This window comes from Rhinopithecus roxellana, chromosome 7 (assembly GCF_007565055.1).
Source record: "Rhinopithecus roxellana isolate Shanxi Qingling chromosome 7, ASM756505v1, whole genome shotgun sequence".
Lineage (NCBI taxonomy): Eukaryota > Metazoa > Chordata > Mammalia > Primates > Cercopithecidae > Rhinopithecus > Rhinopithecus roxellana.
The window spans coordinates 37,594,834-37,621,489 of record NC_044555.1 but is presented as its reverse complement, the minus strand read 5'-3'; the positions used below and the strand labels follow the sequence as shown (position 1 = coordinate 37,621,489).

The 26,656-nt window shown below is 37.6% G+C and overlaps 1 protein-coding gene across 3 annotated transcripts in view; it reads left to right on the top strand.

Moving 5' to 3' along the window:
• Positions 1-24,015: 24,015 nt before the first annotated feature.
• The window catches only part of PCDH11X (protocadherin 11 X-linked), a 590,430-nt gene continuing 587,789 nt past the window's right edge, over positions 24,016-26,656 (top strand). For 2 of the 3 annotated variants that reach the window (XM_030933938.1, XM_030933940.1), the window contains exon 1: positions 24,022-24,397. The gene's annotated coding sequence lies outside the window, so the exon portion shown is untranslated. Of the gene's footprint in view, positions 24,398-26,656 lie in introns of all 3 variants that reach the window. The other variant, XM_030933939.1, reaches the window with a different exon arrangement.

Sequence of the window (26,656 nt, the reverse complement as noted above, 5' to 3'; positions counted from 1 at the left end):
CAAGGGAACAATTTTGTTTCTCAGAGCAGCCTACTCTAACATATTCCAGCTGTCCGGTTAGGTAAGTCAGTGCAATCAGGGAGAACACAGATGAACAAGATAAACAACAATAACAAAAAATCACTTGGGAAAAAAAGGGTTACTGTCAAGTAATTCAAACTTTGTAATATGAAAGTGTCAATGTGATAAAACTGCTGATAAAATAGCCTGCAGCCATTTTTCCAAAGCAGGAAGATGGCATTAGTATTTTTAAATAAGCAGACCAACCATGCTTGTTTACCACAGGATTTCTACAGCCATTATTTAGAAAGGCATAGAAGCAGTATTTCTGAACTACTGAACAGTAATACAATTCACAAATTTTACAATGGATAAGCCAGCCTACAAAAGGGAAGAGATGTATTTCATGAAATCTCTCTCTTGTCAATGTATAACATCCACGGAAAGAAAGATGGAGCAAGGTATCCCACATACTAACCATGACCGAAAATGTACTCTTGCCCCTTGGTATAAGCTTTTAATTCCTATCTTTGCCCTTCACTCTTTTCTGTGATGCTTGGTTCATTGTCCTGTTTCCACCTTCTTTAGCATTCTTTTTTGGCCAAACTTTAGAGAGGAAATAATAACAGAAAAAAATAAAATTATGTAAAAGATAAAATGTCTTTAATTTCTTACTGTAATGATGTACTCAAACACTCTCCAAATGAAATCCAAATGAAAACCTTTTTTTAGGAAGTGGAAATCAGCTGCAATTAAGAGATGACACACTCCAAAATGGCATAAGAGAACTGGTAAGTAAAAGGTTTTCCATGAAACAATTTGAGGGTACATTGAATATGTACAGTCAATCCTCTGTTATCCATATCAGTCAAAGGGGGTGATCACACAGAAAATTCATAATTGTGGATGCTGGAAAACACAATATTTGACTTTATACGTCTGGAGCTAGATTCAAATGGAAGAAAATCTGGAATACATTTGTGAATCCACTGTGAAGAATCTGATTATCTCTTCCTTGTAGTAATCAAATTGGAAAAGCCACTCAGCCTCCAAATTCTGCTTTCACTCTTTCCAAACCATATGGGCAATTATTATCCAGACTGATACAAAGTAGCCGTGGAAAGCCAAATGTACAAACTTGCTTTTTTTAAATATTTTTTTATGTTTTGGCAACTCTTTTATAGCAAAAAGCTAAATGCTTTATCCAAAAAGCACTTTATTCCAGGTTTCTCTGTGTCTGGCGAGAATAGGGAAAAGAAAGCTCTTTATGTAAACTATTATAGTACATAATTATACAGGTAACAGATGAAAAAAAATCAATAAGATTTTGAAAGGAATACGTTCTTACCCCAAACCAAATGGAAACAAAAACAACATAGAAGGTATTAATTCAAGATCAGGCAGACCAACAAAAGTCATCCTTAAACCATAGATTTATATAACCTAAACCCTTCATTTTATGGATGAAGAAATTAACAACCAGTGAATTGAAATCTTTACTTCAGTTGCGGTCTGTGGACCAAGCCTAAGCAACACCTGGGAGGTTATTAGAATTGCGCAATTTCAGGCCTCAATTCAGACCCACAAGATCAGAATCGGTATTTTAACAAAATCTCCACCCCAGATAATTTCCATGTATGTTGAGGTTTAAGAAGTACTTGTTAAAATACTTCTCCAAAATATCATTAATCCTTTGCCCTATATATGTTACTCAATGGTAGTAGTCAAATATGTCAAGAAACCTTTCTTTGAGTAGGAGTAATTCAAGCATACTTCCCTCTTTCACAGTGAACAAACTATTCCCATAAACTAAATTAATTATTTTTGAATTCTGCATCACTTCTTCAGGCCTTTTACCCAAGTTATCGAATTACTATTTTAGTGCAAATAGGCATTGCCAGAGAATAATTTTGGCATTGAAAAATCTAGTTTATTCCACGATAAATTCTACAATTCCTTATTTCCTTATTATCCCTGGCTAGGAACCAGGTTATTCTATTCAGATATTCTATTCAGAATAACCTGGAACCAGGTCCTAGCTTATTCCGTTTATTTGTCCACTCGAAAGCCAGGAATAAAGAAGCACAGTATATATTCATTCAATCAATTGTTGGAAGGCAAGCAAACAACCAAGTTCTTTGTGGTCAGTAGCATTTGTGTTAATATTCCTTCAAGAACAAATACTAGACCATTTTAAAGTGCATTTTTAGTGCACTCTCTTTTATTGGTGGTCAGAAACTGCTTCTTGATCTCCACGTCAAACTCCTCAGCCATATAGTTAGGCTTGTCTCTACAGCCAATTGAGCCTATCCTATACTCTAAACAGATGGCTCTCAACCTGAGGTGATTTGGCCCCACAGGGGACGTTTTGCACTGTCTAGAGATATTTTTGGATGTTACAACTGTAAGGTGGTGAGTGCTACTGGCATCTATGGAGTAGAGGCCCAGGGATGTTGCTAAATATACTACCCAGGCAGCCTTCCACAACAAGAAATTAATTATCCAAATCTAAAATGCCAACAGTGCTAATGTTGAGAAACCCTTGCCTAGACCCATTCCCAAACTTCTGTAGTCCTTTATCCTCCTCAGGTTCAGCTATTGCCTTCTATCTGCTGGCTGACCCATGTCCCAGTTATTAAGATTAATTTCATTCTTTAGATAAAAGAGATCCAATGCTGGCCTGATGCCCTGATCACTGGGTTTCCGCTTCATTCGCAAAATCTTGGCTCTACATTTTGTCTCCATAGTTTTGAGTAACTCAAAGGCTACAAGCTTATGTTACTCTTGCTCAGTGTCTTCCTAGGTTTTGTTCTCTAATATCACATGACTGGTCTTTATATTAGCTATGAGACTTGCCTTACTATTCCCTTCTTTTAGATTTCCCAATTTTATTCTCTAACTTTCTGTAGGGTTACCTGCTTATCCCTGGGTTTGACACTGTCATTAAACTGAAAACCTCATTTCACTAAGCATTCATCATAAAAACCCTGTCAGCTCTACTCTTGGAAATGGTTCTTTGAAGTAAATACTGTGGTGACACAGAGTGTTATAAATTTTATGACAATAAATACAATATTTTTATTAATATATCAGTTTCTTTGTAAAATGATGTAGAAGAAAGTAAATGCATCACTTAGAAAATGTAGATTGGCTTTCATTCACTGTCTGACATTTTCCAGGTCAGCATTTCCGTTTTAAAAAAATATGTAAGGACAAATAATACTTTGGTATTTCAATTCATTTGTAACTAAAGGCTAATATTAGAAAGAAGAAGTGGTAAGCATAAGTCAAAAAATGAACCAAAGGGTAATAAATTAACCGAACCTCTAAAATTCATTATCAAAAGGAGCGCTACAACATTTTCACATTCTCAGAAAAATGATTATATGGAGATTATCTTTGAATTCAAGCACTTACAGTTTTATTTGAAAGTCACAACTGACTTATTTAAAGCAGTTGACTATTTTAGCTCTTGTGACTGCTCTCCAGTGGTATATATAATCATTAAAAAAAAGACTTCAGAATTTTTTATTTTCTATTTATAGAGACAAAGAGGAATCATTATTAGGTTTTTGCCATGTCATATTAATAACCAGTGTTTATAGGCCAAACTAAACATAATCCAAAATCACATTTCTATAAAGAGTTCTTATTATAGAGATAAAGCATATTCTCTTAAATGTTGTTACACTTTCCATTTCTAAGCAGTAGTTTAGGTGAAATGAAATGGAGACCCATGAAGTAGATAAATGAGACTGATTAAGAGAACAAGCCAGTCATTTAATCCCAGGAATAAGAAGTAATGTCCAAGCAGGAATTCATGAATGATAAGAGTTTCAGGGAAAGCACTTTACATGCCTGAGTATATGAGTGTGTTATTTTAAACACTGTCAGAGTGCATTCAGCTGGAGTGTAATATTTTGTGTATTAGCACTACTATTTTGGGATGCACTATAATTTAGACACAGTGAGTAGTGATCATGACATAACAGGACTACTATTTCCTTTGCCATAATAGCAGTTTGTTTATAATAAAATTTATTTTCATCTAGTCGTAGCATATACGATGCTTTCATTTTCGTTCATTTCATTAGAGATTATAGCCTTAGGTGACAGAGTTATTTTATTTTTCTTCAGAGTACATTAAGTCATAAAAGTCTGCAGACTCCTCCTAGACTTGTGCTCTGCTTCACTATAAAACAACAAATAAACTGGAACTTTTACAATATGTTCATAATGTTAACATGTTGCTAGCCATAGGAGTTCATATCTTAGTTACATTTTCTCAGGAAATTTGAAACCTCTAAAGCTGAAAGAAAAAAAAATATATATATATATATATATACACACACACACACACAATAAAGTACACTTTAAAAAAGCAAACAAAAATTTTCTTTATAAGATTTAGTGTAACACTACATTTTCTATTTGATTTGGTTTGATTTGTTTTTGCATCAAAGATGATGCTGAGAGTTAACTGGAACTTTTAGTTAACTTTCCAACTAATAGAGTTAACTGGAATTCTTCTGTAGTTTTTTCTTACTTCCTGAATACTATGTTGCTTTGACTGTGAAAATCAGAAAGCTTAGCCTGTGGATGAACAAAAAGAAGCAAAAACACAAAGTATAAGGTATTTTATAGTTTTTTAGTCCATAGTAGAAAAATAAAGTTGCTTTTTTATTAAAATATACAATATTTCAGCAGTATCCACTCAGCCATGTTTCTGAGTTTTGGGTTGTTGTTGTTTTGTTTCATTTAAGAAGCATCTGTGTGATGAGTAACAGTTTTACTGTCACTTATTCCAGACATTAGTTAGTTACAAGGCTTGGCTTTTTCACTGACAAGGTTCAGCGTCAAACTCTACTCCCTGTAACCCCTCCAAGCTCACTACATGGCCCAGCTGAAAGCTCTAATGAATTATTGCCTCTTTCCAATAAGCAGGATGCTAACTCTAAGAAGTACTTAATGACATTCACAATTTAAAACCCTACCTAAAAATCTGTTTATGGAAGAGTTAGCTTAATTAACGAGCTTGCAATGAAGTCACTCTTAATGATGTTCTGTGAAAGAGATTAAAGGTGAAAAGGAAACAAGCAGAACAAACAACCCTTTGAACTTTTCAGGTCAGTAGTTACACTAACAATTGTCACAACTTCCCCTGAAAGGGATGGTACTTGAAGAGAGAATCCAAAAGGAAAACGTGTGATTGATCACCCCTAAGACTTTCCTCTGCTTTTCTGAAGAGCTTGGCCGTAAAGCCACAAAGGGAGCAACTTACTAGGTCATAAAGCCTCTTGATATTTTTTAAGGCGCCTGTATTAGTTTTCTATTGCTACCATAATAATTTGCTACATACTTGGAGGCTTAAAACAACACCCATTTTTCATCTCACAGGGTCTGTAGTTCAGAAGTTCAGCTGTACTATCCTGGGTTCTCTGCTCAGGGTGTCATAAGGTTGAAATCAAGGTGTTGGGAAGTCTGTGTTCCTTTATTGCAAGTTTTGGGGAACAGCCTTCTTCCAAGCTCATTCAGGTTGTTGGCAGAATCCAATTTCTTATAGTTGTAGGACTGAGGGCCCTGCTCCCTTGCTGGCTGTCAGCCGAGACCTCCTTTCAGCTCCTAATGGATACCCACATTTCTTCCCACATGGCCCCCTCCATCTTCAGAGCCAGCAAAGGTGTATTGAATCACCCTTGTTCTTTGGATTTCTCTCTTTCTCTTCTGTGACCAGTGGGAGAAAACTCTCTGCTTTTAAAGGGGTCGTGTGATAAGGCCTGTCTCACTTAGATCATATGTGTATTTTATAGTCTACTGATTTGGACACTAATTACATTAGGAAAATCCCTTCGTGATAGTATCCAGATCAGTGTGTGATTAAATAAACCAGGCACAGAACTCTTGGGCAGTTTTGGGGAGGAGAGGACATATTTAAAATCCTGCATGCCACAGCACCTCTTCCTTCAAGAGAAAAAATCTCCAGGATGGAGAAGTTGGATTTAAGCCCCTGCCTGTCCCACTTGTTAGTCCTTTGTGCTGTGAACAATTGTACAACCCTATGTAGCAGCCCTGAGCTATAGCTTCTAGGGGTCAAGAAGCATTGCCTTTACCCTTTGACTTCCTTCGCTCCTTAGAACTTTTCCTGTCCTGCTCAATCCTATTTATTAAACAGATCCTATCTTCATGACTTACCTCCTCACCTTCATCCAAACTCTAATATTTATTTTCCTGTATTTGACATTTGTAATGTGCATTTGATAATAATTTGTACATAACAGTTGCTCTGGAATACATCTTCTATGGCTAACTTATTTCTACCATTGGAGTCATGTTTTGCCCCCAGGAAGTGTGCCATTCAAATGGACTTTCTTCAATAATTTCTTATTTTGCTTTCAACTAAATGAAAACCATAAGTTTCTGAAAGTAGCTTATATATTTTTCTCCATTTTTCACTGCCAAAAAATGTGTTTGCTAAATTCCAATATAGACAAAGGTCAATTAAGGACTATACAATTATGCTACTAATGTTATTACTGAAGATATGTTAAATCACATTTAATTTTGCATGTGTGTTTTGGAAAGAAGCTTTATAGTTGAGAAAACATCCATAACGGTAGAAATAGAATACACACAGAAAAGTATGAAAAAATGCTTCTAATAGATCTGGTAGAGATTTAGAAAAACAGTTGTTTAAATTAGCACAATCCTTAGGGCTGAATTGGCTGGGATCTAGAAAGAACATTACTCACCTTTCGAGGGTGTTAAACTTCTAAATGGACCGAGACCTCATCCAGAAAACATGGGAATTTATGCTTTCTCCTGGACAGAAAAGCATGTATCAACTTCTTCACTTGCAAAGTCTTAGAGTAATTGGCTAGGAAAACTACAATTTATATACAAATGCTAGATGACCATAATCCCTCCTCACACAAGTAACATTCCTTTCTCAAGTATGGACATTGCAATTCATAAAAGGGCTTATCACACCCATCTCAGAGGATACATAAGTATATTGAAGCAAGGTCTTTGCAATTCTAAGATAGAGGAGCTAGATTATTAAAAGCCCAGATACACAACACTGGCAGGAATGTGTGTTTTCACAAAAGAGTGTGTGTTTATACTGCAAATTGATACAATGCAGTTTGGTAGAAAAGACACTGATTTGAATTTAGGATATGTGAATTTTAATTCAAGCCCTGTCTCCAAATATAAGCTCGTTTATTTAGCTTGAATCTCAGATCCATCAGTAAAATGGGAACACAGGTCTAGATTTTTTTTTTAAGGTTTCAGTGAGTTGAGATTCTATGGTGACAGCTAATCATGGGTTGAGTGTATATGCCACATCTCTGTAAACGGTCACTTCCTAGGCAAGCTATTATTACAACAAGCTATGCTCCAGGGCAAACTTCTGGGAGTCAAGAAAACTTAGTTGTCATTCTGATTCTACCGTGAATGTGGTATAACTGTGGTGGCTTTGTCTCTTTCAATCTCATCTCCTCATCTCTAAAATTGGACTAAGGCTTTCTATAGCCACTTAATAGTGTTATTTTTTGAGAATCAAATCAAAGCAGACATGAACCTGCTTTGAAACCTTTAAAATCATATATAAATGTAAGGGATAATAAATATATCCTAGCAAGTTTATTTGATAAACAATTTATTCTGCCACTGAGTTTATGGATGTTTTCATGAATAAGTTATTTGAATGAACTGAGTCTCAATTTTCTTATCTGTGAAATGAGGAAGATGACCTAGATCAGTGATTTTCTTAAGGGCATTTTATTTTTTAGCAGCAGAACTCTGACTTCGCACAAAGTATCAAGTGGAATCTTACATATATATCAGCCAAAAAACAAAGCAATTCTAACTGATTATGACCCAGAGCCTTGCCTTCCAAGCTTCCTTCTCATTGCACTTCATACATTAATTTCTCACGCATTTCCATAAAATCCTGCAGCTCTGAGGGGTGCAGAGTGAAAACAGATGGACCAGATAATCGTTAATCTGTTTTCCAGTTTCAAATATCTGTTCAAAATTATGACAACTGAAGAGAGCTAGTCACTGGTTTTTATATAGAATATTTTGGTTCTAATAAATGAATAGGAAGTAAATTCAACTTTTTTAGTAACTTTTTCTTCGTTCATTTACCCTTTGATTTCTGTACTTTAACAGACCATGATGTCTTCTCAATTATGAAATGAAGCTTATTGTCATAAAATATATTTACTATTTCGAATTCATTAGATAACAAAGCAGATAGATCAATTTTTCATTTAAAACATCATTCTAAAGCAACTACTTCTAACGCTCCATCACAAGAAGTAGTTATTACCAGCTACAAAAATGATTGTGAAATTTATATAGCAAAACTGACAAATTCCACAACACTCGCCAAGAAAACTCAGTACCCTATTGATATTAGTAAATGCATAGAAAGTCCCAGACCCATTAGGCTGTCCCATTTTAGAACATGACATTTTATTTCTTCCCAAGTGATGAAAACTAAATTTACAGCCTGAAAATATATAGCTTTGTGATGCTTTTCTAAAAAACATATTGAAAATAGTTAAAGTGAGCTAAAAATGGGTAGTGCCACTATTCAAACAAAGTATGTAATTATTGAATAAGTACTTCCTGTGCATCCAATACACATACCCCAGGAGTTCAGAATGCCACTTAAAAGAAGACGTGCATTTGTCTTAAACTTACAACAAAGTTTACCACAGAAGCCAACATTTACAGCTACTAGGGATATTCTGCTACCCAATTAGAAACATCATTTTATAACTAATTGAAGAAGTGCATATATAAGTGTATATATACATACATATATGTGTATATATACATACATATATGTGTATATATACATACATGTATGTATATATAGTTAATTTTAGAAAAATATATGTCTCATGGGTTTTTTTTAAATGACAAAGTGCTACAAATTCCTTCATTATTTTTCAAAATGACTTTGGTTTAGACAATGAAATTATAAATGTTATTGATCTATTAAGCATATTATTTCCTGCAGAGAGTTTAATAAAAAATACTAAAAATAAGTGTTTTACTTTGTAAACCAAAAATAACATTCTAAGCCCCACAGCTGACTGATGGATCTTCTCCTCAGCCAAGGACATTCCAAAGTTAACATGAAAAACTAGTTCAGGCCATAATGAGAAGTGGCAGTCAGACTTACCTCAAAATACCCTTCTCCCGTTGGTATTTAGGCACAACTGACCAGCATTAACATTAAAACAGAGACCTTAAGACTGATAGAATAGAGTCTTTAAGTTTATAAGAAACAGTCCCTTCTATTCATTCAATTTGCCTAATGTGAATCTTGGTCTCCACAACCCCTTAACAAAGACATTCCCTTCTATTGATTCTAGATCTGTATACAATGACTTAACTGTTTCAACCAATTGCCAGTTAGAAAATTCTTGAGTCCACCTATGACGTGGAAGCCCCTGCTTCAAGTTGTCCCACCTTTCCGGACCAAACCAATGGACACCTTACATGTATTGACTGATGTCTTATGTCTCCCTAAAATGTATAAAACCGAGCTCTAGCCAGACTGCCTTGAGCACATGTTCTCAGAATCTCCTAGGGGTGTGTCAAGACCATTGATCACTCATATTTGGCTTAGAATAAATCTCTTCAAATACTTTACAGGGTTGGACTTCTTTTGTCAACAACTGTTAATATATCCTATGCTGAAACTATTTTGAACCTTAACCAAAGTAAACACTAATTTAAATATGTGGTTTTAGTGTTCATGGTTGACTGTTATCAGCCAAAATTGATAAACCCGACTATAATCACCTGACATGTCAATAATCTCTAAAGTGAAATTGGTCTATGAGATCACTGAGGTAATGTGCTGAACTATATACATTGGAATATAGATTAGTTCTTTCTCATGCCTGTAAAATAGTTAATCTCTCAAAGAAACAAATGCAAAAGAAATGCAACAAAGAAATTATGACAAAGCAAAATGAGTTTCACATATACTGTGATTAACATCTGAAGGAGATCAGAATATGCTACCCCAAAATACGCCCCTTTAGCTAAAGATTATTTTAAGCTGAAGGCAATTGAAAACAGCAGACACAGGAGAAGCTCTCTGCCCTCCCCCTATGTGAGGTCATACATTACCCTTTTGTAAAGGAAATTTCCATTTGTAATGAAATTTCCATTTGTAAAGTTGTCTTCCTCTCCCATACCAGAAAGAGGGGAATGATTCTTGTCATTGGTGATGGCACCAAGATGAGTGTGCATAATTGACACCTATCCGCCATTAGTTTCCCCCATATATTTCCTAGTCACCTTCCCACAATTTACTCCATAGAATCTCAAACCCCTTTCCTTTGTCTAGTCACTTCTGAATAACTTATCACACTTTGTTCAAATGGCATATAATCCCCCTGGTCTAAAGGCCCCTTTGAGTTTTTTATTTCTGTGACGCTCCAGTGCACGTAAAAATATTAAAACCAAAAATATGTGTATGCTTTTTCTTTTGATAGTCTGTCTTTTCTCAGTTTAATTCACAGGTCTCTAGATCCAAAACCTGAGAAGGTAGAGGAAAAGTCTTTTTTTTTTTGTTTGTTTCCCTCCCTTACATGTATACGGTCACTTTACAAACCAACCAATGTATCTGTCCTCTTAGAGGTGCAATTTGGCAACTAAATAATATAAGACAACATAACATAGAGATTTGAAAGACAAAGTGAAAGAAAACTATGTATAATGGGTGTTATAAAGGGTATTTTAATTAGATAGAATGTAAATTAGCAGAAATTGGACTTGGACCAAATAACTGAGGTTACTTTTCCTGTATTCATGAACATTTGGATACACAATAAAGACACTCTAGTCCAAGTGCCTAGAATTTTTTAAATAGCTGCATAAATTTATTAATTTGATTTTAACCATTTAAAATACTATATAATTTCAGACATTAAAATATAAAAATGTAAAATTTAGAGACACGAAGTAACTGTAAACAAGATTGGACCTCAATTTTTCTCTTGTGATACTTCTACAATTTACAAGTAATTTTCAGATATTCTTTTATGTTTTCTCAGTAGGAATACATATGCCTTATAAGTCACCATCTCTTGAAACGGATTTAAAAGTACAATAATAGGTGTTACTGTTAAAAAGCAAGGAAAAGAGACAGACTTGGGAAATTCTCGGTTAGAAAATATTACATGTATTTCTTTCTGTAATACTTCTCAGAGCCTTTAAGGCTAATATTAATCACAAATCCAGGGGACGTGCATTAGAAAACACCATTTTAAGTAAATGCATCTCTTAGCTAATAAGTATTTGGCAAGGGTTATATGGCTGTCTGAATGAATCTTTAGATAGCTTAATAACCAAACTGATGGATGTGCTTCAGTCCTCTTGCAGTAGGTATTAGGATCACCAAAATGACCCAAATAAATTAATTGCCCAATTTAGATTTGGTGATCCCCCAATACTAGATTTGGTGGTTTTACCTTGGCTTGTTCTCCAATTCAGCACCAAATGTTTCAGAAGAGATGTATTAGATTTTTTAAATTATCTTTTGTGTGTGAACAGGAATACTTAGTATCTTAGTAATATCCAGCATTTCTAATCCCTATCTTCCTTATTTTTTGAGTCCCTCATCACCTTTTAGGTTTGTCATTACTATCAATACTTTGCCAGTAGACTACCGACTGGTGATTTATGACATTCTCTGCATTTATGAGCAAGTGTCATGAGGAAAGGAAAGAAATACAATTCTTGCCCCCTAATGTCATTGTGATTTCAGGAAGTGTTAGAACATTTTTGGCAACCTTGCTTAATAGTCTTTAACAAGCCGAGTTAAAGAACTTTATTCTTTCAAACTTAGGATTTGTCATTATTTTGAGATTCATTAGTTTAATTAGTTAGAGCATTGTGCTAATGAGCCCAAGCGCATGGATTTGAGTCACATAGGCCAGTTAATTTTGTACAGAAAAAATATTTTGTCTCCTCCCATACTAGGCCCTTTGCCATTAAGCAAGCCTCTAATGAATATCTACATTTTGATCATAAAGGAAACTCATCACCGCTGCTTAAAACATAAAATATAAAGGAACAAGCAGGATCATATACATATGCAGGCAATGCACTTATTCATCATTATTCACTAATGGATCTTTGGCCATACCTCTGTTACCAGAAAGGGGTCCAGATCTAGGCCCCAAAAGAGGGTTCTTGGACCTCACACAAGAATTCAGGGTGAGTCCATAGAATAAAGTGAAAGCAAGTCTATTAAGAAAGTAAAGAAAGTAAGAATCACTACTCCAGAGCCAGAGCAGTGGCATGGACTGTGTATACTTCTAGTTATTTCTTGAGTATATGCTAAACAAGGGGCGGATTATTCATGAGTTTTACAGGCAATGGATGGGGAACTGAGGGCTCTTCCCCTTTTTAGACTATATAGGGTAACTTCTGGATGTTGCCATGGCATTTGTAAACTGTCATCGCACTGGTGGGAGTGTCTTTTTGCATGCTAACACATTACAATTAGAGTATAATGAGCAGTGAGGATCGCCAGAAATCACTTTCATTGCCATTTTGGTTTTGTTGGGATTTGGCTGGCTTCTCTACCGCATCCTGTTTTATCTGCAGGGTCTTTGTGACCCGTAATTTGTGCTGATCTCCTATCTCATCCTGTGACTAAGAATACGTAACCTCCTGAGAATTCAGCCCAGTAGGTTTCAGCCTTATTTACCCCAGCCCCTATACAAGGTGGATTTGGTCCGGTTAAAATGCCTCTGACACCTCTAAACACACACCTGCTTTACTTAAAAAAACTGACCCAAGAAAAAAATTCAAGATGTGATCACATTTTAACTAACAATTGCTTCGTTTTAACTAATAAATTTCAAGTTCCTTATTCGCTTATACAATTGTGAACATATTTTAAATTGAAAAATACTACGTGCTGTATTATAGTAAACATAAAAATAATTAAGAGATTCAGGGGATGTGAATCTAGACTTGCTGAAGTTTAATTACACTGTATTTTCATAAAGGAATCCCATTCGCTTTAATTTTGTTTCTAAATTATGTCCTTTTCTTTTCAGAGCACATTGTAAATAAGAGCACAGAACATCAGTTGGAATAGAGAAAACTGCAATTGCTTGCTATCTCTTGTCATTTAAAAATAACAAAAATGACAACTTGTCTGAAGAAAAGTTTTTACATTTGACTAATGTTACTTTGTGTGACATATAATACACTCAGCAGTTCAAAGTGGAAAAAAAAAAAAAAAAAAAAAAAAACACTAATCCAAGAGAGGATTGTCATCATAGAACTCAAAAGAATGATTGATTTGATAGTTTTCTATTTTATGTTCAATATAAAATTCAATTTTATTTGATTTGTCAGGAATCCCATATATCCTTTAAACATGACGGATGATTATCTGAGAATAAAAATTTTTATGAACAAAAGTCCAAAACTTGAACAAATTCAGTAATCTCTAAGTTGATAAAGGCCAGTCCTAGTTTACAGAGCAACATATGGTTATTGCATGCTTTCTGTAAATGAAAGGACTAGAATCTCTTCCACAAGCTTATGGAGGTTTTGTTTCTATTTTCCCTTTAGTCACTGATGTAGCTAAGAATCATACTACAGAAAGCTACAGAAACTATTAAATTTTTTCAGAATTAAAATTTGAAGTTATTTTGTAGGTCCAAATTAATCTACTCATGAAGTCCCAAACTTATAACTTAAGTTCCATTTTTAAAAATTTTGTATTTCCTCTGTAAGAATAAAAGGCAGGTCTTTTGATATGGATAAATAGGGATAAATCCTGGTTTTTGGAACCTCAAACTTACACATGTTAACTGTCTTTAACAAAAAAGAATACAAAATTATCATACAAAATTTTGTATAAACAGAATATTTATTTATAAAGAGAGGTTACAACAAATACCAAATTTGTAGAAACTGACAAATATGACAAACATTATAGAATCCAAGAAAATTCTATACGTTTAATAATAAGCTGCTTGACACATCTCTATAATATTTTTCTTCTCCCATTTTAAGAACACCAGTGGATGCCTGCAAGTGTAAAGACTACCAAACCCTATATGTATTAGGTTTTTTTCCTATACATATATATCTATGATACTTTTTCCCAACATTTTTGGGTGCCTATCATTGGATTGCCTCTTCATATGAAAATGATTTTGTAGTGTCAGGCCTCAGAAGAGGCCAGTATAAGTGAAGGGCCCTCAATCTTAAACTTCATTAGCTCCATGTTAAATCTGCCTCTATTTGTATCAGTTATTCAATCAATGCATGGCTGTTCATAAGATATAAAATAAGAACAACACGCTGTTGCAAAATATGCATCACTATATATCTATATCAATATCTGTATCCATATCTATAAACATAGATGTGTATACAAATGATTATGTGAATTACAGATTTTGAACTGTATTTCAGGATGCAATATATCCTCAGAGAGATTCCAATTGTGTGGTGGGAGTGAGAGGGAATATTTATTTTATGCAAATAAGTTGAGGTTACCAATCCCTTTTACCTGCCTACTTCAATTAGGTAGTGAAAGGGATAGTGACTTATACCATGCTGGGGTTGTACTTATCATTATATAACTCACTGTCTAGAACTAAAAACCAAACATGAAGTAGAAAGTCTATTTAATGAATTAATATGGCTAAAAAGTGCCTGAGATGTAGAGTTCTTCAATAAGTATTTGTTTATGAATGAATAGATGAACTAACAAATGAGTGAATGTATAATACAGCTATATCCACCTCCCCTTTCTTTTGCTTCATTTTACCTCAATGACTGCTTTTGCTGTCTAATTTTTTGAGTGCTAAATTACATTGAAATATTTTTATCAGGTACTTCATAGCAGTTTTCATGTTATCTCATTTATGTTTCTAATAACAATTCTCAAGGTAATTTCATTTCTCAATACATAGGTATTGAAATTGAAAGAATTTGAGTAACTTATCAAATGTTCTACAGCTAGAATGTCATAGAATCACAAGTTGAATCGAGGCTTTCTAGATTCTTAGATAATGTACATCATAGCCATTTATTTTTCCTACATGTCATGCCGTAAAAACATAGTCAAAACAAAAGGAGCTTACTAAACTAAAATTGTGTTACATACATCACAAGTTCTAGGCAAAAATGTAATATATATTATGTCAAAAATAGTTATAATGAGAAGTCCTTGTGTCTGTGTTACAATGTACAGATTTATTCTTTTTATTTCCTTTCATTTTCATATCCATAAATTGCTCTTCGTTGTCTCAGTTCTGAAACTGAGTCTGGTCTGGTTTGAGCAGTAGCACGTCAAGGGATAACATGAATGTTAATAGAAAGAAATAGCTATATGCAGAGTGATCAACCTCATCACGATAGGCTGACAGGTTTGAAGAGCCAAGCACTTTTACAACTGCTAAGCAGTATTTTTCATACTACCTCAGAAAGGTTCCCTAGTTGAATAAACTTTTAATATGCCCCTGCTGGAGAGTCACAACACATATTTACGTATTAAAGAAACACAGGAAATCCTCTATATAATCCTACACCACGCCTACCTCCCCAGTTCCAATTCGTTCCTCTGCTGCCCCCTAGAGGGCCTTGGACAGAGTGCACACGCCATCACTGCCTTCTCTCCTAGTTTCCCTTTCTATTGCAGACTGCACTGCCGAAACTCAGGTCTCCGGAGCTCAAAGTAAAGAGATTAGGAGTTTGGGAACAGGGTTTGAACACCAATTTGTGGTCTTTACATCATTTGCTAACTTCTAACACCCTTCTCTTCCTTAAAGAGTTTGCAGAAAGGAAATCATCATGAAGGGATTAGGTGACTTCAATTTCTTTCTTCCCTGTCATCTTCACTTCCACACCAGTCTCCAGATGAGCATTTTACCCCACTGGAGTACATGCAGAAAAGTTGAAAGAGATGTAGCATGGTATAAATTTGAAAAGTTACAGTAGTGAAGTTGAAGGAAAAATAAAAGAAAATAATTTTAAAAGAAAAAAAGGATCCCTACTGCCTCTCCTCCTCAGGACCCTGAGTTTGCCTATTCCTTATGTCCCACCGTCCTCCTCCTTCTCCTCCTCTTCTCTGAGACCTAATCCACTTGAGGATAAAAGACTATCTTCCAGTTATCTAGGATTTATCCAAATCTAGTTTTTGGATCTAAATATGGTTTTGGAAGTGTGGGTGTTAAGTAATTTAGTCACACTCTTCAATAATAATAAATGTCATTGGAAGACATATCATTACTTATTTTGATAAACTGTGAAAGTCTTACCAACACAGCCTACCCACTTCAGCATCTTCCATAGAATAAATGGTCCAAGGATATAACACATAAAATGAGAAGCTAGAGTCATAAGTAATCTTATTTGTAGGACAGTGCTAAGCAGTTTGTCCTTTTGGGATCATGACCCTCAGCAAAGCAGGTAATATTTCCTTGACACTGAGCTGAGAGCACCACGGAAAGGGACTGGTGGAAACTAAGCAGGGTGCCAGTGCTCCAACTATCAGAGCCTGAGCGCTGGTACTACTAATGGGTACTACAGTGCCCCCAGATAACTGAATTAGACAACTGATTGTATGAACTAGACCACTAGGTTTGGACTTGGAGTAAAATTCAGATTTGGTCGATCCACTACAAGAACACTGAACTCTGGGTCTGAAAAAATATCGAATTCAAAAAACCCATCAGTTGACAAAGTGAAGGTTTCTGAAGGATTCTTTATTATGACAGGATTAGGTTCAGCCTGAAGGATAGACTAGTGTGTCAAGCTCCAGCGACAGGGGTAGAGAAGGTGGAGGCTAATAATAACATTCACAGAGTTGGGAATCTAGGTCCAGTATTTTATTTTCATTACCCATTTTTCATTCATTTTTTTTTTTCTTTAAAGGAAAACCATTCTGTGCTCCAAACCCTTTCTCTTCACATTCTAGCCTGACAAAAAAAGATAACCAGGATAGAATCAATAGTATACCAAACTGCCTTTGTGGTTTCACTTTATTTAGAAGTTACTCAAGAAAGGACGATTACATTTAAAATTCAAGACATCTTTTTATTATATGAAAGTACAGTGACACACCATTTTCTACCCTATGTGAAATCAAATATAAAAGGAATAGTTGAGACCAGCTGCATTTTTGCAATAGAGAATAATCCTGGATTAGGATATTTTATTTAAAGGCAGAAACTGACATCCAGCTAAGCTTTAGTAATGACAAAATAAAAATTGTCAGCTAAGTTTTAGTAATGATGAAATAAAAATTGTTCAATCTCAAAGAAAAAACAAAAATCCTATGCTGATTCTCTAAACATATGTGTAATCATTTACAATGGTATGTCTGCAGTAGTCCAGCCAATTAAAAATGGCTCAAAACAGTCACTCATTAAATACTTTGTTGACTAAACCATAGGCACTGATTTTAAAAGGAAAAAAAGAGCAGTTTTCCTATATGTTTCAATGAAATACACAGTATATTTGTTATCACATATCAGAAAATATAACTGATTTTACAAAGCATACAAAAGTTAAATCTACTTAGTTCACAGTCATATAATAGAAATAAAGAGGCTTAAAAAGTAAAGAAGGCTCAGAGTAGTGTGGGATTAGTCCAGGATTCTTGAAAAATGTGTATTTGTATCAATCTCAATATATTGCTTTGGAAACATTGTGTGGTTGGTTACATACGTGTGTGCATTTCCTAAATTTAAAGCAGTAGCTGATACCTATGTCCTGAAGAGATGGCCACATAGAAATTGCGATGGGATAGAAAAATTCATTCTCATTGTTAATGAAAAAAGGGATTCTGCTTTTTTCAACAAACAAAGCTGTTGGAGTCCTTCACCTCACCATGCAACATCTGGATAACTCAAGCCAAAGCCTCTCCTAAAGAAACAAGAAAGATAAAGACTGTTAATAGCATTCTAATCATTCTACTCTTTAAAAAAACAATAATTTTCCTCATTCACGTGCTGCCAACACAGGCCAATAGCACACAGATGAAAATCCTCATCTGGTACAGTTTGCAGCTATTCATTTGGAGAAAAATAAGAGTACAGTAGGAGAAATGAATTCTTCAGGAGAAAATGGCAACCTTGAGAACAACCCCACATTTACAATCATTTATAATTTATAATCATTTATAATCAGAGCTCAGTGCTTCAACAAAGTTCAGCTATAAACATAAGCCTGTAATTGTCAGGTTCTTATGAAAGAAATTCAGCTACAGCTTTTATCCACTGCAATTGTGGAGCTGTTTAAGGCTACTGGGGAAGAAAAAATCTTATATATGAACTGACTACCAAACAGTTGTCACACCCTTATTAATTACAGAGGTTGTTGAAGTAGTTTAGAATTCTTATCAAAATCTTTCCTCTATACAAAGCCTTTCTTTTCCTCCCCTCCTTGGACTTTCAGTAAAGCTTTTCTCAGAGCAGGGAATGAGTTCAAACTGTTCCCAATTATTGGCCCAAGCACTATAGCATACTTCTAGTATTTTTTTTTTTTTTTTTTTAATTTTGGTAGTGTTGTAAGGCCAATCCCAAGTCTAAAAAACAAAAACCAAAAAAACCTTGCAAGTCGTATACAGGAGGGAATGGAGAAATGTTACTTTCATTTCACAGATACGCCCTTTTCAAATATTCTTATCCATTATAGTGGTGGAGAGGGGGAAGTGTGCAGAAAGATTTCATTCATCTATGTTTTCAGTAATAGTACCCTCTAGTGTCTCCAGCTGAGCTATGCATTTGGTGAGCTGCTAGGTAAAGCAGTTAAACTACCGACAGCATAGAGCTCTGCAACTAGCAGACCTTCTCCCATTTCGCTATCTTTAGCCTCTGAAGAAATTCATTTGTCTTTTGTGTACCTGTACCAGTTTCAGCCTTATTATCACTTGTGATGTGAATGCCTGAACACTAGAAATATCTACCAATTAAATGTAAAACTGCCTGTACAAATTATGATAGTAAAAATGCTTGGAATTGAGAAAGTAGTTTTAACTTCTCAAATCATTTGCATATACACTATAATATTTGTAGGTCACAGTATTATCCCCTACCTGTATGACTGCACATGAATGTTTGCTGTTGCTTTTAAAGAGAGAAGCAGAATGATTTCACTTGGGATAAAGAGAAATGAGTTCCTAACTAAGGCTTTTGCTTTAAGCAGTCTCTATCCCTTTGAGGTTTAAGTTATCTTTTAATTTTCCTTAACATCTTTACTTTTTATGTCTTGGAGAGTGACAACCTTTTAGCTTTATGTTAGACATTGTGCTGAGCATTTTAGGTGAATTACCTTATTTAAATATCATTATAATATTTTGAGGTGGATAAGGTTATTATTCCCAATTTTAGATGAAGGAACTCTAGCTTTTTAGGACAGCTCTGTCCAAAAAAAATATGTAATACAAGCCACACATGTAATTTGAAATTTTCTAAAAATATTAAAAATACACATTTGAAATTAATTTAATAATATATTTGTTGAACCAATGAGTCAATATATTACTTCATCATGTAACTGATATGCAATGATAATGGTATATTATGTTGTATTATGTTATATTATATCATATTATATTACATATTGAGACAGGATCTTGCTCTGTTGCCTAGGCTAGAGTAAAATGCCACAATCATAGCTCACCGCAGCCTTCGAGTCCTGGGCCTACGTAATGCTCCCATCTCAGCCTCCTCAGTAGCAGGGACTACAGGTGTGCACTGCCACACCTGGTGAATTTTTTATTTTTAGTATAGATGAGGTCTCACTATGTTGCCCAAGCTGGTCTGGAACTCCTGAGCTCAAGCAATTCTCCTACCCTGGTCCTCCAGAGTGTTGGGATTACAGGCCTGAGCCATGGCACCTGGCCAATATATTTTACATATGTGTATGTATGCATGTGTGTGTGTGAATGTATGTGTGTTTATGTGATATACCTTCAAAATTGGGTGTGTACTTTACACTTGAAGCGTATGCCGACTAGGGCAAGCCACATTTAATGTGCTCAGTAGTATATGGGTAGTGGTTATCTTATCGGACAATACAGGTCTAGAGATTAATTTCTTCACAGCCAGACAGCTAGAACATGGCAGAGCCAGGACTCCAAATTTGGTCAAAAACCAAAGGTTTTTTCTTAACTACTGAGCATCATTCCCGCCTACTGAATGCAATTGTTGCTGATGGTTTAATATTAAACAGTAAAAATATCCTGGAGAATGTGTTTTATCCAGTCTTTCTGTTTCATTCCCACACACCAATCTACTTTCCCAATAGCAATGATGATTCATTGATTATAACATTTCTGTGCAATGTATAGTGCAATTTGTGATGTACAAGACAAAAAAGAATGGAATTCAGTACGAAATAACTGTCACATGATAAATACAAATTACTCTGTTGTCGTCTATCTGCATGACCTGTACATTCTCTTTCTGAACAGTGACTATATGGAAAGACAGATCACAATGAGATGACAGATTGCTTGATAAGGGATGTTTCATGCAAGGGGAATTGAAATAACAATATTTGATTGGCTTCATCAATCTCATATCAAGGGTGATTTTGCCAGAGAAATGAAAATGTACATGAATAGGTGTTGCCAATGCTCATCTCTCTGAGTCTTTTTTCACTAGGATTCATGGCTGATCAATCCTTTTTTAGATGGGCATGTTATTTCTTGGTTTTAATCAATTCTTACAGGCCTGAGAAACATCCTTACTCACTGATGTTTTTGAAAACTCTTCTTTGATCCATTATATAAGCATAATGGCTTTATAGTTTTCCCCTCAGAGAATAGGCATATTTCCATGTTTATGCGGTATATATTACCATAATTTCCCTTTTGTGATCATAGCAGAACCCTGGTCTAGGTTCCTAATGGGAACACTGAAGAAAAAAAAATGCAATAAATATTACAGTTCCTTCCTGACACCTCATCCAAAAACCAGATTCCCACAGTGCCCTTTTTGGTTTTGAGGACTTCTGTTAGTCATAAAATTTTAGATGTAATGCACATTCTGAAAATGTGTCACTACACAATCTGAAGACCATATGCTGAGTGGCAGCACAATGGACTGGACGTAACATGGGTTGGACTTTCTGTGTATTTTATAGCTATAATACCTTGGCCATTTTTACTGAGTCTCTGTTTTCTCATTTGTTAAGGGAAACATGAAGCTAATAATACCTACCTCACAGAATGGTTTGGAGGATTAATAGGACAATTTATATAATGCAGATGGTACATAAAAAACATTCAGTAACGGGGAGTTCTTCTGTCTGTAGTCAGATAAAGGGTCTTCTTAGGTCCTTTTAGAGTTAGAATGCCTAGAGCTTTTTGCCAGGTGGCTTTTGGTTATTCTGTTGCTCATTGGTGCCACCATCAGACAGAACACAGGAGAAAAGAAAATGGGGGAAATTTTTCATTATTTTCAGATGTGGATTTCTGTCAGTCTTTTCAACAGACTCAATTTCTTAGGTAATTTTCTGGATTACTTAGTTCAACTAGTAGAATCTCCTTGGTCTGTAAGTAATGTTTCTAATCTATACAGATCATTTTCTATTGGACTATACACCTAAAACTAAATGCCCTGCTCCATATTATATATAGAAGAATTCAGATTAACTATAAAGTAACCATGTAGCTGAATTTATGAGTTATATACCCTGAATAGAAATCTAGAGTCTATTACTCTTTAGTGCCATGGTCTTGTGCAAATCAATTGTTCTCTATGAACTTCAGTGTCAGGAATTGCAAAATGGAATAATAATATTAATCTCATAAGTCTGTCATGATCATAACTTTAAATACTTTAAATGGTGATGAAATAGTTATCTTCTCCTGCCTAGGGATTAAATGGAAATCTTCAGAAATCAATTAATTGGTATCTAATGTAGATGTTATGAATAATTGTTAGCATTCTGAAAGCACTCCCATAGCATGCCTGTGCCACACTGTCCCTGGATCAATCAGTGATTTTATTTGCATTGAGTTCCTGCCATCTCCCATGACACAGTCTCACCCAGTAGTGCAATCCCCAAGAGTCAGAGCTGTAACCATTTAGCAGCTTCTGATTTCCCCTCTCAGACATTTCCTAGCTCCCAACAAGAGTACAACGCATGTGCTGGATACTGTGAATAATGGAGGGACAGTTACACGAGGAGCAAAATGTAATAGTGAAGTGTCTCCTCACACCTGTGCAAGTAAACATTTCTCTGTTTTCTTTCATGGAGACCTGCATTGAGCTGCAGTGCTGATGTTTCTCCTAGTAGTATGGCTTTGGGTATAAAAATATGCAAAAAAGTGACGTGAGGAATATTTGAACCAAGGTTTTAACCTTTAAAATATCAGGAATTGGAAAGGAGGCAGTTAAGAAAATGGAGAAGGATATAGTGGGGAAACAAGTCATAAGGATTTGCCTTTCAATTAAAAAAAAACTTTCCCTGAAGAAGCTATTAGAAAAAAGCAACTTCTTACAATTCTGAAATTTTTTTTTCTTTTTGGTGTTCTATGTCTATGCAGATCTCATCTCCTCTTCCATTCAGTAGACTAAAAAATAAAAAATGGATACTGGGTTCTTGGTGCTCTAAAACATTCTCTACTTTTTCTCCTTTTGTTTCAGGAAAAATAGCCACCTCCTTTAAAAAAATTGCACAATACCAGAAAGATAAGTTTTTCTACAGGATAAGCACGGAAAGTGGATTTTCCCCACAAAATCGTACACCTTTCTGGAGAGAGGAATTTAGAAAATTCACCTGGTTCATTCTCTGGCCCCTGGGTAAATTTAAGGAGTTGTTCCTTGACTATCTGGGGTGGTTTTGATGTTGTTACTATTGGTTTTTTAATCACATGCCAGGAACGGGGGAATTGGCCCCTACTTCCTTATACCCACGACCCTTCGAAGGCATAAACCAGTAGCTTTAGTGGTCCTTGGGAACCTGGCACCCCGATGCCTACCCAGCCGTCGCCCACCAGGCAGCCAGAGCGCGCTGGTAAGCACCAGGCATGAGGGTCCGGGCTGGCTTCCTCCCTCTCTTGCACCCTTTCCTACCTTGGAAAAGCGCCGTCCATGCCCGCAACGCTGCCTGGTCTCTGGCAGCAATGCCACCTGACTCACTCCTGCTTGCTCTCTGGGGTAGCCAAATGCTAGGTCGCTAGAACTTCTCTCTCTCTCTCTCTCTCTTTCTCTCTTTCTCTTTCTCTCTCTCTCTCTCTCTCTCTCTCTCTCTCTCTCTCTCTCTCTCTCTCTCTCTCACACACACATACACATACACACACACACACACACACACACACACCCTTTCGCTGCTGTCAGAGGATTAATCTGGAAAGGTGATCGAAGTACCAGATCCCGCTCACAGTTGAGTAAGATATATGCAGACAGCCTCTCAGCTCCAACTGTGACTGCCAGGCTCCTGCCCCTACTTCCCCTAGTCTGCCTTAAGTATCCTTTGTATGAGAAAATGGTGCTATAGGATGCTTGTTCTCTATCTGGAGTCAGGGCAGCCAGCGGGATCACAAGAAAAACACACAAGAAAAATCAAACTTCTCTGAGAAAATGCGAATGAGTGAAACTTAAAGGGAAGCCTAAGAGAACAGCGAGCAGAGGACCGAGGAGAACATTGCATGCCCTGGGTTTTGCTCAGGAAAGCTAGCAGTCCGAAAGCGGCGCGTTTTCTCCAGCAGCGGGTCCCGCACGGGAGAGTGCAGCCAGCACGCATTCGGCTTCCTTCTCCAGGAGGCGAGCAGTAACTTCCTAAGCTTACCTCCATCTCTCCCCCGCCCTTCTTTCTGGTTTTCCGTCAGCGGGGAGGGGCCGCCCCCGGATGGATGGGGGATGTGAGGTGCAGGGAGTGGGGACCAGAGGGGGGTACTCAGCAGTTGGTGCTGCGCCATCCCTTCCCAGCAGGCGGCCCGGACACTGGTTCACTTCTCTCCCCACGCCTTCCCCTGGTTCACCCCCCTTCCTTCCCCTTTCTCCCCCTCTGTTAAGTCCCTCCCCCTCGCCATTCAAAAGGGCTGGCTCGGCACTGGCTCCTTGCAGTCGGCGAACTGTCGGGGCGGGAGGAGCCGTGAGCCGGAGCTGCACTCAGCTACCCGCGCGGCAAAGCGGAAGGCAAGCCAAACAGAGTGCGCAGAGTGGCAGAGCCAGCGGCGATACAGGCAGTACAGGCAGCCCGGGCTGCCTGAATAGCCTCAGAAACAACCTCAGCGACTCCGGCTGCTCTGCGGACTGCGAGCTGTGGCGGTAGAGCCCGCTACAGCAGTCGCAGTCTCCGTGGAGCGGGCGGAAGCCTTTTTTTTCTCCTTTTCGTTTACCTCTTCATTCTACTCTAAAGGCATCGTTAATAGGTAAGTAACCGGACTGGGTATCTGTACAGGGTGCTGCCAGGGAGGCGTGAGTTCCACACTTAGTGCGCGGACACTGTCCGCTGCCTGCCCCTGAGGTCTGAACTATGACAACGGGGTGGTTTTAAAGACGCTTCTACTATTCTCCCTTCCCCCTTCTCTTCCCAGGAGGTAAGAGAAAGAGCAAACCCCGGAGGTGAGCGCAGGGAGAGTATCTTTTTGGCACTGCCACCGCTGCGCTTGGTTACTTTGGGAAAACTCTCACTTTTGTCAGAAATGTGTCGGCGCATGAATTTCCCCGACATTGGCTGTGCAAAAAGGTCTCTCCCTTTAATGGGTGCAGCCAGCTTCAGTGAGGCTGAGGGAAACTCTAAGATTGGGGCGGGTGTTGACAAAAGAGCACGTTCCGGACTCCCGAGTCGCCCGGCAGAGCGATCGGAGCTGAGGGGCGATGCCTCTAGCCGAGAAACTGTCCCCGGCCTCGCTGCGCTCCTCTGGGGGCTCGGGTTTGGATCCCTGCCAGGCTGGCTCCAACCCTTGAGGGTACGACCCTTGGCGCAGAGCGGAGAGCCAGGAGAGCCAGGAGCGCACGGGGTTCCCGATGCTGTTTCTCTTGGCGCTCGCCTCCCCGCCCTTCCTTCCCGCCCTATTTATGGGGCTATACTCAGCCAGCACCTGCTGGATGTAGAGATGGTAGGTGTGAGAAATACTGCCTTTTTTTTTTTTAAACCAACTTATAATCTAGCCGGAAAACGGCATCATTTTCTCATTTTTAAAACAATGTCTTTTCTAAGAGTATTGCCAGACATAAAAGGGTTCCCCTTCCTCTAAAGAAATGACTTGTAATCCCTTAGCCAAATAAATAAATCAATAAACCGCCCACCTATCCCATAAATAGATGGTGTTTTCTGAGAGAGACCCGAGAAACAGTTCACGTCCTCACAAAGGAATTCTTTTTCTTAAAGCGCGTAGCGATAAAACGGCTTTTTTTTTTTTCCGAGAAAAATAATGTACCTTTTAAAAGAGATTCATCGGAAAATGTGACTTTTTAAAAGCGAGTAGCTGCACACGGGTGCATTTTTTAGACTTTAGAAGAGCGGAGCGGCAGTCCGCCCGGTTTGCAGCTGGGACTTGCATCTGAGCGCTTAGTCGCAAAGGGACTGAGGGGTAGGAGGAGAGGTCACTTTCTCAGAGTGTATAGCCAGAGCCGCTTCCTTGCCTCTCCCAAAGAAAGACTTTTAAAGCTTAACCGAAGATGGGCCCTTTTGCTTCAGAATGATTTATTCCGCGTTCCTCTGCTTCACCCGCCTGCGGCTTAGGGTGTGGGGCGCTAGGCTGCTCATGTGAAGCGCTTATGGGTGAGCCCTAGCCTCTCCGATGCAAAATGGGGGCTGGGGGCTGGGAATTGTTATTTGCGCCACTGCGGCACACACCCACAAAGCAGAAACCGTGGGGAAGAGGGGCTAGGACAAAAGGAAAAGAAAGCTCAACAACAAACAAAATAAAAAATTTTAAAGTGTCCTTTTCTTGTGTGGAAACATCACAAAATGGGATTTAAATCCAGCCTAGGATCTGTTTGTACGAAGAAAAGTGTGTGGAAGAAACTGGTTGAAAATCCGGGTAGAAGGGGGAGGGGGGCAGCAAAGATGGGGAGGAGGCGATGGTGTCATAGCAGTCGCCTGTGCGCTCTTAGCGCTGCAACCAGGAAACAACCTGAGGAGCATGCGGAGAATTCCGAACGCTGAGCACAACACCTGAGAACATAGCGGTGCTTTGTGACTTAAAGCGACCGTCTTCTTAGGCCCGCTAAAAAGTAAAACAGGTGTGACTCAAAATAGAAAAGGAAACGGTACTTGCGGGCACCCGCGCAACTTGGTAAAGACTGACGGAATTCCACTTTTAATCTTGTTTGAAACAAACTCTCGCAATCCCGGCAGGAAATTCCAGCGCCAGGGCTGGCCTTTCCTCTGTGGGTCTGTGTGTGTGTGTGTGTATGCGTGTGTGTGTGTGTCGCGGCGGGGATGGGGGTGGGGAAGCAATTGGAAGCAAGTCGAAGTAATAGTGTATGTACACGTTTCCCCCTTTCTTGCCTTTGTCTGGTTCATCATAGAGCGCGGACGGTGTGCGGGCGGTTTTGACGAAAGAACCGAGAGATGGATGCGCTAAGGTCTAAAGATACCTTTCTCCCTCGACTAAATTAAGAATTGCGCGTGCAGTTCCCAAAAGCTGAGTCCCGCTGCAGCTGCCAGGGCGCCACGCTCG